General features: G+C 43.9%; 1 protein-coding gene across 1 annotated transcript in view; it reads left to right on the plus strand.

Annotated features, from left to right (window-relative positions):
• CPSF7 (cleavage and polyadenylation specific factor 7) overlaps nucleotides 1-18,874 on the plus strand; it is a gene marked incomplete in the record, with an annotated part of 1,291,852 nt that overhangs the window by 793,139 nt on the left and 479,839 nt on the right. Inside the window, 1 exon segment of the mRNA XM_044059379.1 lies at nucleotides 16,301-16,580.

Here is an 18,874-nt window from a genome sequence, read left to right on the forward strand (position 1 = left end):
ACAGACAGGGAGGCACACATTCGTACCCTCTATGCCGGATGGCAATGGACCTCTGGAATGTGGCCCTGAGCTTCAACATTCAGTTGCAAGCAATTTTTGTGCCAGGAAAAGGAAACATTCTAGCAGACATACTAAGCAGAACTACCATGGATGCCCACGAATGGATGCTGCATCCGGACATCTTCAAAATCATTATAAGAAAGTGGGGACTACCAGAAATAGACTTATTTGCATCCCCGCGCAATCACCAACTGAAGAAATTCTGCACAAGGACGTACCACCCACTTGCTTGGAAAGTGGACTGCCTATCTTTCAGTTGGAAAAACCTGACAGCATATGCATTCCCACCACTTCCTTTGATGCACAAGGTGCTATTGAAAATCAAAGAGGACCGTCCAAGGATCATCCTGATAGCTCCAGACTGGCCAAGGCAACATTGGTACCCATTACTGAGGAGCATGTCTCGGGAACAATTATGGACTCTACCTCTAGTTCCCTTACTGTTAACACAGAACAACTACAACACCCTGCATCCAAACCTGAAAACACTACAGCTGACTGCCTGGAACATTGCATAAGACCAAATAACCCAAATTTATCCCAAAGGGTTAAAGACATTATCTTGGAGGCTCGCAGATCCTCAACAAGAAAAAAATATTCAGCGAAATGGAAAAGATATCACATTTGGAGTACTGCAAAGGGAGAAAATTTGTCACTGGTAAACATAGCCAACATCCTGGAATACTTGGCAGAGCTCTTCCACAACGGCCTGTCCTATTCTTCCATTAAGATTCATGCATCAGCTATTTCAGCAGAATACAACTTGGATCCTCCAGTCTTCTCACATCCTCTGCTCAGGCAGTTTCTAAGAGGAATTAAAAATGTAAAACCACCTAGGAAGCCACCATTGCCAGCGTGGGACTTGAACTTTGTGCTAGAAAAGTTGACACTCCCTCCTTTTGAACCAGCAGCAACAGCAGACTTACAATACTTATCATGGAAAACTGCTTTCCTGCTTTCAATCACTTCAGCAAGAAGGGTATCTGAGCTACAGGCATTAATGGCAGTACAGCCCTTCCTGATCTTCCATCAAGATAGTGTCCATGAGAACAAATCCTACTTTTATGCCAAAGGTGGTCTCCAGGGTATCTTTAAATCAAGCTATTCATCTACCTACATTCTTCCCCAACCCACAGAACAGGGGGGAAAGACTGTTGCATACCTTGGATGTGCATAGACAACTACGCTACTACCTGGACAGGACCAAGGGCAATAGAAAAACTGACCAACTACTGGTAACATATGCAACAGGAATGGAAGGAAAAGCAATTTCAAAACAGACAATCTCTAAGTGGATAGGAAATTGCATTAGATTTTGTTATTCCTACCATGGGGAGAAAACTCCAGAAAACATCAGGCCTCACTCTACAAGGGCAACAGCCACTACCACAGCTTTTCTACAAGGAGTGGCTACCAAAGACATTTTAGAGGCTGCTACTTGGAGCTCCGTGCATACATTTGCCAAGCATTATAATTTACCTTTATACTCCAGATCCCGAGCAGGTTTTGCCACTGCTGTTTTGCAAGGGATCTTAACTACACCATAATCTTATTTCTCCTCCTCCCCCAGTTTGGCCATGGTATTCTACCCATTTGTAAGGACTGCAGATGCATCCTTGAAGGACATAGTACAGTTTTGTACCTACCATAAATGTAGATGTCCGATAGGCATGCATCTGCAGTCAGGATTACCCACCCTCCTTCCCCTCTGTGGTACTCCTAGGGTATTTGCCCATCTTGTAGCTAGCTGGGGGAATCTATTGTGGTGTATTTGTATGTATGTACATACATGCTTATTTTTTGTTTGCTCTCTACTATTTGGAACCATTTGCATTTATCCAAATTTAGCCTTCCTAGAGGGCTCCTGGCATCTGGGGCAAGAAACACTGAGGAAAATGGCGTCGGCTGATGCCTTTTTATACCCGAAGAACTGCAGCTATGACGTCGGGTGAAGTGCGACACCAGCCGAGGCCAGACCCAGGCTTTGGAATCCGGCCGACCGAAGGGCTGCCTGACGACAGGACAACCCATTTGTAAGGACTGCAGATGCATGCCTATCGGACATCTACATTTATGGTAGGTACAAAACTGTACTTTCTAATTATCGTGTCACAAGGCTACAAGTTCCATTTCCATACCCTGCCAAAGGCAAATGGCTGGCGAGATCTGCCAAAAAATCAATGGGCAGAGGCACAAAAACAAGTCTCATCCCTCATGAACAATGGGGGCCATTCAACAAGTGCCAGAGCAAGAGTGGGGACAAGGATTTTACTCTACTGTTCTTGGTACCCAGAAAGGATGTGGCTTGGAGCCCAATACTGGACCTATCTATTCTGAACACATTCCTGCATATACCAAAAATCAAAATGTTGACTTTGCAGCAGCTTTTGCCCATGCTGGGCAAGAAAGCTTGGCTTGTGACTTTAGAACTAAAAGAGGCATACCTGCATGTCCCAATCAGCCAAATATGCAGACGATACCTCAGATTCAAGGCTGGCTCAATGCATTACCAATTCTCTGCCCTGCCCTTTGGCTTATCTACTGCGCCCATGGTATTTACAAAGTGTCTGACACCAGTAATTGCATTCTGCAGACAAAGGGGAATACAAATATATCCTTACTTGGACAACCGTCTAATTCAAGCAGAGAACAAGGACATTCTTCTACAGCATCTGGCGTTTGTGAAAAGACTTCTAACATGCCCATGGTACACAGTCAACGAAAATAAATATTCCTGGGTGCAAGCTAAAATACAACTACCCAGATGGTATATCTCATGCCAGACAAAGGCAACTGACTACCTATTTCAGAATGTTAGCAACAAAGGCCCAGTTATCTGCAAGAAAAATTTTGCAGGCTTTGGGCTTCATGTCATCCTGCATCCTACTAATTCCATATGCAAGACTGCATATGAGGAAACTTCAATGGTACCTAAAGTGTGTTTGGACTCAACATTGCCACAGCCGGGAAACTATGATTGCTCTTGTTCCCTGCCTGCAACAGGAGTTTCGATAGTGGGCAAAGGCTTGTCACCAAAACAAGGGACAGCCATTCACATTACCCCCAGCCAGGCATACACTAACAATGGATGCATCAGATTATGCCTGGGGGGCCCACATGGCAGGAAGATGCATTCAGGGCACATGGACCTCAAACAAAATGCCTCTACATATCAATCAAAAAGAGATGCTAGCTGTTCAAAATGCCCCGACAGCCTTCAAGGACCTACTTCATCCAGGACAATTACTCCCGTAGAGAGGATGGCCTAATGATTAAGGTATTTGCTTACAAACGCAAGGTACAGGGTTTGAATCTCACAGGGGATAATTGGCTAGGCTTAAAATGGCTCGCAAGGGCAGTTAGCCTAGTACTAATCTATGAATCTATGATAGACAGACAACACCATGGTCATGTGGTATATAAACAAGCAAGGGGGGGCACGTTCTTATCCCCTTTACAGACTAGCCATGACTTTGTGGGACACAGCATTGACTTACCAAGTACATTTGCAGGCACAATTCCTGCCAGGAAGGAAAATACTCTGGCAGACGAACTAAGCAGAAACCTCATGGATCCCCATGAGTGGCAGCTGGATCCACAAGTCTTCAGCATGGTAAACAGATGGGGATGCCCGGACATAGATCTATTTGCCTTCCCTCATAACTACCAACTAAAAAGATTCTGCACAAGGATTTATCACAGGCAAGCATGGGAAGTGGGCGCCCTATCTTTAAAACCTATCAGTATATGCCTTTCCCCCTCTGCCTCTCCTCCCCAAGGTACTCCTAAAGGTCAGACAGGAGAAGCCAAAGAAGATACTGATTGCCCCACACTGGCCCCGCTAGTACTGGTACCCAATACGAAGGAGCTTGTCTCAATGCCCAGCTTGGACCTTAACTCGTATATCTCCTCTACTGTCCCAGCAAAACGGTCAGATCCTGCACAGCCAACTCAGGACTTTAAACCTGTCAGCATGGCGGATAATGTAGTCATACAAAACACCTCTCAGTAAAGCTGTGATGGGTGTCATTTTGGAAGCCCGAAGGCCTAGTACTAGAAAATCTTATGCTGGAAAATGGAAGAGATTCTGTGCTTGGAACCAGGCACAAGAAACAGCTACAGCTGTGCCAAATATTCCTCAGATTTTGCAGTACTTAACTGAGATGTTAATCGTGTTACACTGCTGCAGTCATCACACTTGGGTTATCCTGCCGTCAGGCGGTCCCGCAGTCGGCCAGAGTTCCAAAGTCTTGGTCCGGCGTTGGTTGCTGTTGCTTCTTCCCTGACGTCAGTGCGCCAGGGGTATATGAGGCATCCAACGCCATTTTCTTAAGTCTTTCTTGCTGCTCGGTGCCCGAAGCAGTTCGCAAGTGCCGGTCGGCCGACTCCTGAGATTTTCCAATCGAATTTCAGACCGAAGTCTTCAATAAAGCTAAGTACCCCATTGGGGAACCTTTTCTTGCCTCAGTCCGATGTCAGAAAAAGTTAACAATTGCATTTCTTGTGGGAAGAAAATACCTCATAAGGACTTTCATTCTTATTGTATTCCTTGCCTAGGCCCAAACCACGACGTCACAGGTTGTCTGTTTTGTGCTAGGTTTGATAAACGAACTATTAAACGTCTTTGATTTCGCCCGGTATTTCTTTGGTAGGAAATTTAATTACACCATGCCGTCGGAGCTGCCAACGACTTGCATGCATAAAAAACGCAAGGATAAGGACAGGCAGCCTAGACCCAAACCAGACTCCGAGGCCTCTGCTGGGCCAGTCGCCGGTTCTCCGGTTTTCAGTGAGGTGCCTACGTGGCCCCAAACTCCCGCTGATTTAGAACCCCAGAAGGCTTCTTATTCCCAAGCGGAGAGTACTAGGCTGCTGCAGCCTTCTTCTTTAGGCCCTTCCGACTCCAGAGCAGAAGGAGATTCCCGTGCAGTAGAAATGCCTTCAGTTGCAGAAGGTGTCTTCAGACCGACTACACTCCCCATTAAATCTTTTGCTAAGCTAAAAACTCCTTTAAAAAAAGGCTGTACGTCAGTCTCCAGTACAAGGCCCCATGCCTAAGAAACAGATGCTTAAGATGGCTGAAAATTTAATTACCCTAATCAGGGGTTCCCATCCCCCTCCTGATAAAAGGCCAAGACAAGAGGAGGATTATGCTTCCTCTGACCAGGTTTCAATTTCCTCAGATTCTTCTGAGGAACAGGAATACTCTTTTCCCCCTTATGAAGATTCTGATGCTGAAGAGTCTATTCCCTCAGCATCTCCCCAGAAGACTATTCCTTTGGGGAAACTTTACATACCATGAGGGAACATTTCCACTGGGAAGGCCAGGATTACTCTGATTCCAAGAAAAGGCTCAGAAAGTTCCTTTTACTACCCCAGCACAGACCACTTGCTATCCCTCCCATGTTAGACATTGTGGATGATGTTTACTTAGAATCTAGCCTTAACCCAGACTCTCCTGCTCCAGCCAAACCAGACAGATACTACAGAGTCCCTGACTCTCACAAATTCCTATATAAAAGCCCTGTTGCTGACCCAGAAACCATTTCCCAGGGCCCCAAAGGGGTTAAGGCCTCTATTGCTAAAAATCCTGTACTCTCTGAAAGGGATTCCAGAGCACTAAATAGATGGGGAAAGAAAGTATACACCTCAGCTACTCTAGCTGTGAGGGCCTTAAATTGCCAGTTTCGCATGCTGAAATATCAGCAATTCCTGATGTCTCAATTAAAATAAAAAATGAACACACATTCAGAGCAGCCTGATTTCAAGGAAATGCAGGATTTGTTGCATGCAGCAGAACAGGTGGGCAAACATACTTTACAATCTGGATTTGATTCATTAGAAGCTTCCTGTAGAGCAGCAGTGACTGGGTCTGTCATACGTAGACATGCTTGGTTAAAAGAACAAACCCTGCCTGATCATGTTAAAGCAAAGTTATTGGATGCACCTTTACAGCAGGATGTTTTATTTGGTGTAAAAGCAGAAGATGTTTTAAAGAAAATGGAGGATAAGGCAAAATCTATGCAGACGGTCAAGGATTTTTTTACAGGTTCAACCCCCTCATTTCAGCAGAAATTGGCCAACAAAAAACTGGTCCTTTCCAGCTTCTGACAGACCACAGCGGGGCAAATACAGACGCCCAAGTTGGAGGGCAGCCACAAGGCCCTTGCAAACCTCGCCAATGCGGTGCCGCTACCCAGAAAGGAGGAGAAGACAGGCCCCAAGCTAACAGAAGACAAACACAATGACTTAACCCTCACTGCCAGGCAAATCTCTCTTGGCAGCTCCCTTGGGAGGAAAATTAGCTCTTTTTGCAGACAACTAGCACATCATCACAAAAGACAAATGGGTCCTAAACATTGTCTCACAAGGATACAGATTCCACTTTCACACCTTGCCATGGATAAAAGGAATGCCAAACCTGCCACCAAATCAGTGGGCAGAGGCACAAAAAGAAATTACAGCTCTCATGGGCATGAGAGCCATTCAACAGGTATCTACACAGGAGCAAGGACAAAGATTTTACTCAAGACTCTTTCTAATTCCCAGAAAGGACAAAACCTGGAGACCCATTCTGGACCTTTCAATTCTAAACACTTATCTGCAAGTACCCAAATTCAAGATGCTAACACTACAGCAGCTTCTTCCCATGCTGGGCAAGAAGGCTTGGCTAGTAACGTTGGATCTCAAGGAGGCATACCTGCATGTCCCTATCGGACAAAATTGCAGAAGATACCTCCGTTTTTTATTGCAGGTTCAACCCATTATCAATTCTCTACACTGCCCTTTGGCTTAACTACTGTGCCCAGGGTCTTCACAAAATGCCTGGCACCAGTAATTGCATACTGCAGACAGAGGAATTCAGATATACCCATACCTGGACGACTGCCTTATTCAAGCAGAAAGCAAGGACATTCTTTTACAGCATCTGACGTTTGTCAAACACCTTTTAAGTTGCCTAGGGTACACAGTAAACGAAAAGAAATCAAAACTAGTGCCCTCACAGAACATAATAATCCTGGGTGCCATCTTGAATACAATGGTCCCAGATGGCTTATCTCACACCAGATGAGCAACAACAGCTGACTCATTACTTCAAAATGATGGCAACAAAGACCCAACTCCCTGCAAGAAAAATTCTGCAGGCCTTGGGATTCATGGAATCTTGAATACTCCTAATACCATTTGCAAAACTCCATATGAGAAAATTACAATTGTACCTGAAAAGCGTATGGACTCAGCACAGCCACAGGTTGGAATCTATGATTCCACTCATACCCTGCCTTCAACAGGAGTTTCTGTGGTGGGCACAGGCATGTCACCTCAACAAGGGTCAGCCTTTTACCTTACCCGCAGCCAGGCAAACTAACAGATGCATCGGACTATGCCTGGGGAGCACACATGGCATGACAGTGCATTCAGGGCAAATGGGCTACAGATCAAAGTCTTCTGCATATCAATCAAAAAGAAATGCTAGCTGTACAGAATGCCCTAACAGCTTTCAAGGATCTCTTACATCCAGGACAAATCCTAATAGACTGACAATACCACAGTAATGTGGTACATAAACAAGCAAGGGGGCACACACTCTTACCCCCTATGCAGGCAAGCAATGACCTTGTGGAACACAGCACTGACTTACCAAGTTCAACTAAAAGCACAATTCCTGCCAGGAAAGAAACACACATTGGCAGACTATCTAAGCAGAAACATCATGGATCCCCACGAGTGGAAACTAGATCCACAAGTATTTGCAATGATAACTCAAAAATGGGGACGCCGAGACATAGATTTGTTTGCCAACCCCCAAAACTACCAACTTCGAAAATTCTGCGCAAGGACATTTCACCCACTAGCTTGGAAAGTGGACGCCCTCTCATTCAGTTGGAAAACATTAAGTGTATGCCTTTCCTCCACTGCCTCTTCTAGCAAAGGTGCTGCTGAAAGTCAGATTAGAGAGGCCACAAATGATGCTCATTGCTCCAGGCTGGCCACGCCAGCACTGGTATCCAATACTAAGGAACATGGCCAACAGCCCACCATGGATTTTACCCAAAATTCCTCACCTACTCACTCAGCAAGACCATCTGATTCTACACAGCCAGCTCAAGACTTTAAATCTGGCTGCATGGCAAATTACCTAAACAACCAGCCAACACCTCTATCTAAAGCTGTTATGGATGTCATTTTGGAGGCCAGGAGGCCCAGCACCAGAAAAGCCTATTCAGACAAATGGAAAAGATTTTGCGCCTGGAACCTGGCTAAAGGCCAAAATCCCCTTGTTCCAAACATTCCCCAGATTCTACAATATTTAATTGAGATGTTGCACAAAAGACTTTCTTTTTCATCTGTTAAGATCCACGCCTCAGCGATTTCAGCTCACTACAACACGGATCCTCTATTTTCACATCCACTCCTAAGACAGTACCTCAGAGGGGCTAAGAAAATAAGACCGCCCAGGAGAGCACCAACACCAACCTGGGATCTCAACTTTGTTCTGGAAACGCTTACACTGCCGCCCTTTGAACCAGCTATTTCAGCTGATTTAAAGTTTCTATCATGGAAAACTGCCCTGCTGCTAGCAATAACTTCAGCTAGAAGAGTCTGAGCTACAGGCCCTAATGGCACTGGAGCCTTTCCTCATTTTTCATCAAGACAGGGTCGCTCTACAAACTAACCCTTCCTTTATGCCAAAGGGTGGTATCCAGTGTAGCCAAACCAAACCATTCATTTATCCACCTTTTTCTCAAACCCCCAGAACAAAGGAGAAAGACTTCTGCACTCTTTGGACATTCACAGGCAATTAAGTTACTACTTGGATAAAACTAAGGCTTTCAGAAAATCTGACCAGCTCTTTGTATCCTATGCTGCAGGATCACAAGGAAAAGCGGTCTCAAAACAGACCATTTCAAAATTGATAGGACATTGTATAAGTTTCTGCTACACACATCATGGGAAACCGGTACCTGCTAGCATTAGGTCCCACTCCACCAGGGCTACAGCTACATCAACAGCCTTTCTCAGGGGGGTACCAACCAAGGATATTTTGGAAGCTGCAACTTGGAGTTCAGTGCACACCTTCACAAAACACTATCACTTACCTCTATACTCTAAGACTAGAGCTGGCTTTGCCACTGCAGTTCTGCAGGGCCTTCTAGCTTCTCCAAACCCTGTTCAACTCCACCACCCATCCTTAGCTTTGGGGATTCAACCCAAGTGTAATAACTGCAGCAGTGTTAACACTATGAACATAGTACAGTTTTGTATCTACCATAAATGTAGATATTCAAGTGTTCATACTGCTGCAGTCCAGGTTACCCTCCCTCCATCCCCTGTGACCTAGCTGAACTATTCTATACCTTTCTATCTGATACAACCTTTGTGGTGTATTTGCTTGTAACTGAAGGTATTCTTTGTATTTTCTTTACATGTTTTATTGGCAATATGTATTGACCACCTACTGGGGGGCACCTGACATCTGGGGCAAGAAAAACTGAAGAAAATGGCATCTGATGCCACTTGTATACCCCTGGTGCACTGACGTCAGGGAAGAAGTGACAGCAACCGATGCCGGACCACGATTTTGGAACTCTGGCCAACTGCGGGACCGCCTGACGGCAGGATAACCCAAGTGTGATGATTGCAGCAGTGTAAACACTCTAACATCTACATTTATGGTAGGTGCAAAACTGTACTATGCTGGACAAAGGCCTATCTTTCTCATCTATTAAAATTCATGCCTCTGCCATTTCGGCTCATTACAATGTAGAGCTACCAATCTTTTCTCATTCCTTATTAAAACAGTACCTCAGAGGAGCCAAAAATTTAAGGCCTCCAAGGAGATCACCAATGCCTGCATGGGACCTCAACTATGTCTTGGAAAAACTCACCCTGCCTCCTTTTGAGCCAGCTGCTACTGCTGATATAAATTTTTTATCTTGGAAAACAGCTCTGCTCCTAGCAATATCTTCTGCAAGACTAGTTTTAGAGCTACAGGCACTCTTGGCTGTGGAACCTTTTATCATTTTTTATCCAGACAGGGTCTCCCTGAGGACAAACACAACATCTATGCCTAAAGTGGTGTCCAGTGTGGCTCTTAACCAAACCATTTATCTGCCAACTTTTTATCCAAATCCGCAGAACAAGGGGGAGAGAATTCTGCATTCTTTGGACGTACACAGCTTAGATTCTACTTGGATAGAACCAAAGTTTTCAGGAAGAGCAGTTACTAGTGGCATATGTTGCAGGATCACAAGGAAAGGCGACTATTTCAAAGTGGATAGGCCACTGCATTCGTTTCTGCTACTTGTACCATGGCAAGCCAGTGCCTAAGGGCATTAGGTCACACTCCTCCAGAGCTGCAGCCACCTCAGCAGCCTTTCTCAGGGGACTACCAACCAAGGACATTTTAGAGGCAGCTACTTGGAGTTCAGTGCACACCTTCACAAAGCACTATCATCTGCCACTCTACTCTAAATCCAGGGCAGGCTTTGCCACTGCAGTTCTGCAGGGTCTCATAGCCGCTCCTAATGCTGCTTAGCTCCAGCCTCCCAACCATAGCTTTGGGACTCTACCCAAATGCAATGACTGCAACAGTGAAACACGAAGGACATAGTACAGTTGTGTACACTTACCATAAATGTAGATGTTGTGTATTCACTTTTGCAGTCCAGGTTACCCACCCGCCATTCCCCTTTTCTTCTAATGGAACCTATCTTTCTTTCTCTGATTTATACAATCTATGTGGTGTATTTGCTTGTAGATGAAGGTGAAGTTTATATTGGTGCATGTAATTATAATTATATATATATATATATATATATATATATATATACATTTATATATAAATTTTGGCTACCCTTTTAGGGGGCACCTTACATCTGGGGCAAGCAAAACTAAAGAATGGCATCAGCTGCTTCTTTTATACACCTGACGTCAGGGAAGGGGCGACAGCAGCCGACGCAGGACCCAAGACTTTGGAATTCAGGCCGACTGAGGGCAACCTGACAGCAGGATTACCCAAATGTAATGACTGCAACAGTGAATACAGTCGAACATCTACATTTATGATAAGTGTACACAACTGTACTTTTTACTTAAACAGGACAAAATCTCAAAGAAAATCTAAACTACTGGTGGCATTTGCTGCAGGGGCAGAGGGAAAGGCCATTTCAAAGCAGACTATTTCCAAATGGATAAACCATTGTATTCGTTTCTGCTATATGCACCATGGTAAAACTATCCCCCAGGGGATCAGATCTTATTCTGCCAGGGCTGCATCTACTTCTACAGCCTTTCTCAGAGGTGTTCCTACCAGGGACATTCTAGAAGCTGCTACCTGGAGCTCAGTTCATACGTTCAAACATTACCATTTACCTTTCTTCTCTAAATCCAGAGCTGGCTTTGCCACTGCTGTCCTGCATGGCCTTATAGCTGGTCCTAATTGCCCTCCCTACCATAGCTTTGGGAATCTTCCCAAATGTAATTTCTGTAAAAGTGAAACACGAACATAGTACAGTTGTGTACACTTACCATAAATGTAGATGTTCGAGTGTATTCACTGTTTCAGTCCTGGTTACCCTCCCTCCAGCCCCCTATTTTTCTCTGAGTATACCTATACTTTCTTTCACTATGCTTATAAGCCCTTTTGGTGTATGTGCTTTTAGGATTGGAGGTATATTTTTTGTGTTTTTAATTTTATTTGCTCCCCATTTTGGGGGAACCTGACATCTGGGGCAAGAATAAATGATGTAATGGGAGTCTGCTGCATGTTTTACACCCCCGACGACCTGACGTCATGGAAGAAGGGACAGCAACCGACGCAGGACCCAAGACTTTGTTAATCAGGCTGACTGAGGACAACCTGCCAGCAGATTTCCCAAATGTAATGACTTCAGCAGTGAATACACTCAACATCTACATTTATGGTAAGTGTACACAACTGTACTTTCCTGGTGGTACCAAAATTCAAAATGCTTACCCTCCAGCAGCTTCTACCTGTTCTAGCCAAGGATGCCTGGTTAGTCACCCTACACTTAAAAGAAGCCTATCTGCACATCCCCATAAGGGAGTCATGCATTAAGTATTTGTGTTTCAGGGCCGAATCTATGCATTGTCAGTTCTCTACACTTCTCTTTGGCTTATCTGCTTCGCCCAGTGTGTTCACAAAATGCCTGGCTCCAGCCATTGCATACTGCAGGCAGAGAAATATCCAATTTACCTGTACTTGGACTGCCTGATTCAGGCGGACAGTCAGGAATTGCTGTTGCAGCACCTGACATTTTTGAAAAACCTCACTTCCTTGGGGTACACCATCAACGAAAAGAAATCAAAACTGGTACCCAGTCAAAAGATTATATTCCAGGGAGCAAGCTTGGACACAACATCCCAGATGGCATTTCTCACTTAAGAAAAACAAGTCTGAAGCCTACTTCAAACAAATGGCCACCAGAACCCAGCTATCTGCAAGAAAAATTCTGCAGGCCCTAGGTTTCATGGCCTCAAGACTGCATATGGGGAAACTTCGGTGGTACTTAAAGTATTTAGTTCCAGCATTCTCAGGACTTGGAAACAGTCATTCCTATCATACCCTAAGGACAGAGTTCATTTGTGCAGAAGCATGCAACCGCAACAAGGGACTGCCTTTTACTCAACCCCACGCCGCCCAGACCCTAACCACAGACGCATCAGACTGCCTGTGGAGCACACATGGACAGCTAATACATTCAGGGCCACTGGAGCCCAAGTCAGATTCATCTGCACATCAACCAAAAAGATATGCTAGCTGTGCAGAACGCCCTGACTGCTTTTGGATCCCTACTGTTTCCAGGACAACTAATAAAAATAGACAACACTACAGTTATGTGGTACATCAACAAGCAGGTGGGAAACCCACTCTTACCCTCTCTGCAGGTTAGCCATGGCCCTGTGGAACACGGCCTTGGACATGCAAGTCCATCTGCAAGCTCAATTCCTGCCAGGCAAACAAAACTCACTGGCAGACGACTTAGCAGAAGTCTCCTAGACCCATATGAGTGGCAGTTGGAGGCCATCACCTTCATCCTTCTGATTCAGAAATGGGGTACCCCAGAGGTGGATCGCTTTGCCTCCCCCTACAGCCACCAGCTCAGCAAATTCTGCACCAGGAACCCTCACAGCAGGGCTTGGAAAGTGGATGCTCTATCCTTTCAGTGGGTAAGTCTATGCCTTTCCCCTTCTGCCCCCTCTCTCCTGAGTATTACTCAGGATAAGACGGGACAGACCAAGGACAATATTGATTGCCCCAGACTGGCCACGCTAGCACTGGTACCCACTCCTGCGCAGCCTGGCACTGGTGCCACCCTGGCAGCTACGCCGGAACCCAACCCCGCTCTCTCAGCAAGAGGGACAGACTTTGCATTTGTAACTGCAAACCCTAAATCTTGCAGCCTGACTTATTCTTTGAAATCTCCCCCAGCAACCCTAAACAAACAGGTGCTGGACGTCATTCTTGAAGCCAGAAGACCCAGTGCAAGAAAATACTATGCTAAGTGGAAAAGGTACTGCTCCTGGATTCAGTATAAAGGAGAGAACACAACTCTGCCCTCCCTGCCTCTAATCCTGGATTACTTGGCAGATCTACTCCACAAAGGTCTGTCCTTCTCCATTAAGATACATGCCTCAGCCATTTTGGCTCATTACAACACTGAGCCACCTCTCCTCACCCTCTCAAACAGTTCCTGAGAGGGGCAAACAATTAAGGCCACCAAGGAGAGTACCCATCCCTGCTTTGGACCTTTAACTTTGTACTGGAAAAGCTCACACTGCCCTCTTTTGAGCCTACAGCGTCAGTCGACTTAAAATTCCTCTGTTGGAAAACAGCATTGCTCCTCGCCATCTCTTCAGCGAGAAGTGTCTGAGCTACAAGCACTTACGACCATGGGAACCCTTCGTTGTTTTACATGCTGACAGGGTCTCCCTCAGGACTAAATCCTTCCTTTATACCCAAAGTGGTGTTGAGTGTGGCTCGCAACAAATATATCCATTTGCCAACCTTCTTCCCTAATCCTCAAAATAAAGGGGAAAGGATCCTGCACTCCTTGGATGTGATGTGCACAGACAGCTCAGATTCTACCTGGAATAGGATTAAGCCTTTCAGGAAGTCTGACCAGTTACTACTACGTTTTGCACCAGAGGCAGAGGGCAAGGCCATTTCAAAACAGGTAATTTCCAAATGGACAGCACACTATCCATTTCTGCTACAAACACCATGGGAAACCAACCCCTCGAGGGGTCAGAAAACATTCCACTAGGCCAACTTCTAGCATTTACAGCATTTCTCAGGGGAGTCCCTACCAGGAACATTCTGGAGGTTGCTACTTGGAACTCTGTACACACATTACCAAGTATTACCACCTGCCTCTATTTTCTAAGTCCAGGGCGGGTTTTGCAAATGCAGTCCTGCAGGGCATACTAGCCAGCCCAAACGGTCCATAACTGCATCCACCCTTTCTACAGCTTTGGGAATAGAGTGCGATGACTACAACAGTGAAACACGAGCATAATACAGTTGTGTACACTTACCATAAATGTAGATGTTCGAGTATTCACTGTTGCAGTCTTGGTTTCCCTCCCTCCAGCCCCTCACTCTCACTCTCACCCACTCTCACTCTCACCCACTCTCACTCTCACCCACTCTCACTCTCACCCACTCTCACCCACTCTCACTCTCACTCTCTCTCACTCTCTCTCACTCTCTCTCACTCTCTCTCACTCTCTCTCACTCTCTCACTCTCTCTCACTCTCTCTCACTCTCTCTCACTCTCTCTCACCTCTCTGTGTATACTACTCAATCCTTGTAGGGGTGTTGGTATGTACTTTTCACTGGTGGAGATTTTTCCATCATAACTTAGCTCCCTACTAGGGAGCTCCTGACATTTGGGGCAAGAAAAACTGATGTAATGGTATCGGCTGTCTGTTTTTATACCCCTGACGTCAGACCTGGAGCGACAGCAGCTGACGTAGAAATATTAAGTCTCTGGTATTCGGGCCAGCTGAGGGCTACCTACAGGCAGATAACTCAAGTGTGATGACTGCAACAGTGAGTACACTTCAACATCTAGATTTATGGTTAGTGTAAACAACTTTACTTTTCCTGCTTTCCCCTGTACTCCAGTGTATTTAGTTTTAATGGTACTTTTTTAGTCTGGTATCCAGATGAGGGTACAGCTTTAAAGCATTAGAACTGTAGGATGTGTACCTATTTGCTGAAGATGAATTCTTCATCTCGTCATACATTGTAACTAATTTCAAAAATGCACATCTTGGAAATTGTTTTGTTAGCTAGGTATGCTGCGATTGGCACATTTTCCCCCCAAATTTGAGATTAGAATAGTATAGAAAGCTTGGAACATTCTGCATGCGGGTGTACAGTTGCTGAGCCTGAAATGTTTCCACATGTGCCACCCACTTGTCTATTTGTCCGTAAATTAATCATTGTAATGTTATATTCAACTAGAGTACAGTACTCTTGGGTGCTGAATAACTTTCCATTATGAATTGATCATACCTTAGTGCACATGTCACTTGGGTCGCAGTGGAAAGTTACTTTGTACATGTGGAGATCAACATAAACCTTTATAGTGAGACTGTTTAACTGTGAAAGGTGTAGGCAAATGAAGCTTTAAAGTACTGGATGCATTGATGTAGAGGGATGCATGCTGCTTAGTATTGCCGGGAATTCTGGTTGGTACAGGCATCATTTTGATAAGACTACCTATTAAGGCAACAAGGTTAATATCACTTGAAGAAAGCTGTTTAATGAGTGAGACGGCTCTTTTTCTGATTGTGTAGGTAATCTTTAGCATTGCCTTCTGTGCTTAGTCTTGACTTTGGCTTATTCACAGTCCAAATCAAGAGGCTAAAACATGCTGATATTTTTTGCATGGATGACCATTATTTTTGCAGATGACCTTGTTATTTTGCACCTTAAGTGTATGATAAATAACTGAGCTGTAAAAGTCAAATTCTCTGTGCCACATTTGAGAAATGCAGGCTTTCTTTATTGGCTCTTTAGTGGGTTTATGTATTAGAACACCAGTTTGAAATTATGTAGGATTGTATCTATTGCCAGGGAATTGCAGATTTGCCAGTAGAAAGATAATGAAAAAATTGCTAATTCTGAACAGTTGAGATTATCTGTACATATGCATTTGCTTTTTATATACATTTGTACTTACATGTCTAATTTGCTTCATTGTAGGAAATGATTAATTCAGAACTTGGACCGCAAGAGGAAAAAGGTCAGATAAAAGCGACACCTAATTATTCAGGGAGTCTAAAAAAGAAGACCATCAGAACCATTTATTTTGTTCAGCCACTCTGGGTTGTGCTGAAGAAGACAGCAGAGCCGTTGCAACCAGGAGGAACTTTGACCAGTGCATCCCCAGTTCAGGTCATCCTTCTTCCCCTCCCCAAAAGAAATGGGGTCCACTTTGACAGTTACATGCTCTGTGTATATTTTAATTGGATATTGGTGTCAAGTGAGTATTTGATTCTAGCCTATTTTCTCTTGTCGGGCTTTAGTGCAGAAAATATCTGTACAGAAAAGGTTTTCAACTTTTAAGATAAACAGGATTTGGTTTTCTGGCCAGAGTTCAGCTTTTCCTTAACCAAAAATGTTTTGCATTGCAAGTTTTCCTTTCATTAACGTGTACATTTTTGTTGGGGTTGGGGGGCATAATTTTTCTCCTTTTTCCCCTCAAGTCTGCTCTGTACAGCTGTGAATAATCATACTCTAAAGACACCTGGAAATGAAAGCAGTTGTATGTAGGACAGCAGAAAAATATGGTGTAGCCATAGTGTATAGTTTTGTTTTCTTCCCAAAACTGCATTGAAAAATCCCTTCAGCTTTTCTGTTTAGATTTAATTAGTGACCAGTCTAGGTGTGGCTTGGCATGCCATTTGGCAGCAGATGCTTTGGAAGCAATTGTGAATATGAAGATCTTGGTTGACAAGTGTTTTTATTACAATCGTACATTTGGTGTGGCAGTATTTTCAGTCTGAAGCAGATGTGTTAATATTGGAAAGAGACACATAATCTTTGAGATAGTTAAGGACAGCAATCATATTAACTTTTACTGTTGCATCCCTGTGTTCTGTTGTAGACTCTGCAGTTTTGCTCATTGTACTTTGATATCATTGTAGCAGTAGTGTCTTGGGTGGGAGTACTTTCTTTGCAGGCCTTCTGTCTTTATAAATAGAAATCGCATGCAGCAGTTGCGTAAAAATGTTTTAGCTTCTTTGATTTCATGGTTTGCATCACAAGGTTTTCATCTTGTGTGGTAAAGCCAAGATACCACTGACCATACCTTCCACCTTTGAATAATATAATTTGAGTTGCTCGGGGATATCTTGACAGAGCGAAAGGTACACCTTTCTGAACACTGCGTGATGCATTTGTAGTTGCGTGCGCTGAGCTTTTTGGCTGTTTTATATAGGGATTCTGCAGGAGTATATTAGGCTAAGGTCAAGAAAAGAGCCATTAAGACAGAATTGTGAAGTATTTCGTGAAAAATCACTTGCCTTGCCATGCTTTTTTTCCCCTGTAACTTGTTCCAGATCATGTTTCTGGTTTAATCACGGAGGGATATACAGAGAAATGCTCAAGATGTTTGAACTCTTTAAGAAGGCACATAAGGCATAAGCAAATGATTAGAAAGTAAAGGGCCATCTGAATTGTAATGGCATTTATTAGAAATTGAACCATAGGATGATATACTAGTGCTTCAGGATTTTTTTGGATGTATACTGTTGCAGCTGTTAGGCCCTAGGTACCTGGTCACAGCCAGCTCCTTCCTCGTGGTACTTTTAAGCTTTGTTAGTTCGTGCTTAAATGAGCCACACACATAATTCCCCAATAGTAGGAATTTAGGAATTTTAAGGCCATCTGTATTTGACATGTGTTGCACGTAGATTTGAGTCAACCATATTTACAAGCCACACTTCTCATACAGAAGATCATGGTATATGTGCAGTTATTTTAAGTAGAACATCTTGTTTGTTTTTGGCAACATTTTTCCAGAATACTTTAGTGTTAAAACTTGCTAGTCAGGTGACAACGTAACTCCTGACTGCCACTGTTTTAATGCTGACATTTAAACATGTGGGATTGCATACACAATGGTAGTGATCATGCTTCCTAACGCATGCACACATTAATAGAAGCAGAGCGAGTGAAGTGTGTGTGTTCATATCCCTATCCCTTCAGACATGCCTAGTAAATACTTAGACAATTCAAGAGCTATAGAAATTAGGTACTACATGCTTTTAAAAGCCTTATTTGTTTTTCTGTCCCACCTCTGGTGATCTGGTAGCTTTTTATATTTTAGTTCATTTATGGAACTTTGGAAGTCATTTGGTTGGCATTTGAGTTTGGGAACTTGTTGATCAAGGCTCTGCTGTATGAGTTTTGCATATACAGGCTTCATTTACCTTGTTTCTGTATTTCAAATGTTCTTTACACACAGTTATGTATGTCGCATTTTTCTGAACAGACTTTAAACTGAACCTGTGTACCAAGGTTTATAGTTGTGTGAAACTGCATATTCCAGTAAAAGCAGTGTCTTGGAGCAAACAATTTCAGATTGCTGCAGCAGACTAAGACATTAAGATTTTATTTGTACTAGAGGGCCCACTATTAAGTTCAAAATGAGTTGCAGCTTGAACTGTGCTTATTTTTTTCAGGGCTTTGTGAGTTCTCTTGCCTTCCAAAAAGCCACTAATCTTTTTGTGCCATAGTTGCATTGAAAAGTTTATGGCACAATACCTGCTTTTT

The sequence above is a fragment of the Protopterus annectens genome, chromosome 17.part0 (genome assembly GCF_019279795.1).
Source record: "Protopterus annectens isolate FY-2018-M chromosome 17.part0, PAN1.0, whole genome shotgun sequence".
Lineage (NCBI taxonomy): Eukaryota > Metazoa > Chordata > Ceratodontiformes > Protopteridae > Protopterus > Protopterus annectens.